Below are 2916 nucleotides of genomic sequence, written 5' to 3'. Positions count from 1 at the left end.
AAAAAAAATGTGGTAGTGGCACCTCCATAGCAGGTTCATTACCAGAGTTCAGTCCTCTCCTTTTGCTGAGAAGGAGCAAGCAACTGTGAAGTTGGATTTGGGATGTTATTCAAGGCAAGCTCCAACTGAAGCATGCTTTTCAGTTGTCATTTAATCTCCTAGGAGAATCTAGAGCTATTTCATGTTAGAACTTTGAACACACATCTCATGCCAGTGCTTTGGCTTTTGAAGTTCACACCCTGAGAAGGTGATTTAAAATTTTTTTTCTTTTGCTTCATGTTCCCTGCAGTCTTTCTGTTAGTCACCTCAAGGGATTGAAAGTTGTTCAACTGTTTTATTTTGTTTTGTTTTTGCTGAGTTTTGAGCAATAAAAGTAAAAAATTTATGTAGGGTTCCAGCTAAAGATACTTCATTTCGATAATTTGTTCTCTCTTTTCTTTCTCATTCTTGTTTTTCCCCACCTCTCATTCACCCTTTCCATAGTCCATCTGGTTATTTGCAAACTATTATGACTCTAAGCAAGGATCTTGGACTTCCTGGGTTTAAACCTTACCGACAAGTTTCAACAGAATAAAGCGGTAAAGCAGTGCCCTGTATGGGAAACTTGGAAGGGAATCTTTTTTTTTTTTTTTTTTTTTTTGAGACGGAGTTTCACTCTTGTTGCCCAGGCTGGAGTGCAATGGCGCCATCTTGGCTCACCACAATCTCCACCTCCCAGGTTCAAGCGATTCTCCTTCCTCAGCCTCCTGAGTAACTGGGATTACAGGCATGCACCACCACACCCAGGTAATTTTGTATTTTTAGTAGAGACAGGGTTTCTCCATGTAGGTCAGGCTGGTCTCGAACTCCCAACCTCAGGTGATCTGCTCGCCTTGCCCTCCCAAAGTGTTGGGATTATAGGCCACCACTCCCAGCCCAGAAGGGAATCTTTTAACCCATTCTGTGCCAGACCTCAGTCCCAATTCTGGGTTGAGAAAGGTTGTGGGGAACATCTTCTGCTGGGCAGTGACTGAATCAGCATGTGAGCCTGGCTTTGCAAGCAACACCTAAAAGGGCATTTTTCCTAGCATCAGTGGCTCAGACACCTTTCAGGTGAATTAGTACCAGAAAAGGAACGGGAGCTGGGCGTGATGATGGGCGGAGGCGAGGGGATCACTTGAGCCCGGGAGTTTAAGGCTACAGTAAGTTATGATTCTGCCACTGTACTCCAACCTAGGCAACAGAGCAAGGCCCTGCCTCAAATAAATAAATAAGAAATTTATTAATCTGTCTCAAGAGTGGGAAAAAAAAAAAGGCCAGGCACAGTGGCTGATGCCTATAATACTAGCACTTTGAGAGGCTGAGGCAGGAGGATCACTTGAACCCAGTGGGGAGGATTGCTTGAGTTTGAGACCAGCCTGGGCAACATAGGGAGACCCCATCTCTATAAAAAAAAAATTAGCCAGGACTGGTGGCTCACACCTGTAGTCCAAGCCACTGAGAAGGTTGCAGTGGGAGGACCAGTTGAGCCTGGGAGCTGGAGGCTGCAGTGAGCAATGATCCCACCACTGCACTCCAACCTGGGCAATAGAGTGAGAACCCTGTCTCTTAAAAAAAAAAAGAAAAGGAATGGGGCTTGGTGCCGGTGACTCACGCCTGTAATCCCAGCACTTTGGGAGGCCAAGGCGGGTGGATCATGAGGTCAAGAGATCGAGACCATCCTGCTCAACATGTGAAACCCTGTCTCTACTAAAACTTCAAAAAAATTAGCTGGGCATGGTGGCGCACCTGTAGTCCCAGATACTCGGGAGGCTGAGGCAGGAGAATCACTTGAACCCGGGAGGTGGAGGTTGCCGTGAGCTGAGATCATGCCACTGCACTCCAGCCTGGGTGACAGTGCGAGACTCTGTCTCAAAAAAAAAAAAAGAATGGGAAGGTGTTGTGGGACATAAAACGTCTTCGGTTCAGGTGTTTCCCAGTCACAGATCTGAGGGCCATCGAGGCTTGTTTTGCTCCCCCACCCCTCCTTCCATATCCTTACCCACTTTAGACGTGGTTTCTCTTGCTTTTTCCTCCCTTTCCCTCCCATGAACCACAGGAGAGAGTGTACATTTGATATTCAGTAAATTTGATATTCAGTGCCTGCAAACTCACTTCGTCTTAGCAGTTGACTTTTGTTGCACAGCCAAGATGATTGATCATTTCAGGCCCATCTCCCTTCAGGCTCTAATTCTTCTCCATCAATGTGTTTCTTGTTTTGATATTTCTGCCTTTGGCTAATGTTGTTCTTCTTTCCTATAATTATTTTTCCTCTCTGCCAAATCTTTTTTTTTTTTTTTGATATGGAGTTTCACTCTTGCCCAGGCTGGAGTGCAGTGGTATGATCTTGGCTCACTGCAACCTCCACCTCCCGGATTCAAGTGATTCTTGTGCCTCAGCCTCCCGAGTAGCTGGGATTATAGGTGCTTTCCACCACGCCAGGCTAATATATTTGTATTTTTAGTAGAGACAGGATTTCATCATGTTGGCCAGGCTGGTCTCGAACTCCTGACCTCAGGTGACCCACCGGCCTCAGCCTCCCAAAGTGCTGGGATTACAGGCATTAACCACCACGCCTAGCCTTGCTAATAGAAATCTTTACACTTCTTTTAGGACCTAGCTTAAGGTTTATCCCTAAATGATGCCTTCGCTGATTAATTCCACCTCTAGTAATCTTTGCCCTTTGAATTCCTTCTGTATTCCCATCTAGTTTGTACTGTTCTATCAATAAGTTTCTTGCATGTTGCCATAAAAATTGTTCTCTGTCTCATGTTTGCAAGTCTTCTCTTTTTTTTTTTTTTTTTTGAGACGGAGTCTCGCTGTCGCCCAGGCTGGAGTGCAGTGGCGCGATCTCCGCTCACTGCAAGCTCCGCCTCCCGGGTTCACGCCATTCTCCTG

Source organism: Symphalangus syndactylus, chromosome 10 (assembly GCF_028878055.3).
Source record: "Symphalangus syndactylus isolate Jambi chromosome 10, NHGRI_mSymSyn1-v2.1_pri, whole genome shotgun sequence".
NCBI lineage: Eukaryota > Metazoa > Chordata > Mammalia > Primates > Hylobatidae > Symphalangus > Symphalangus syndactylus.
This window is presented reverse-complemented; position numbering follows the sequence as displayed.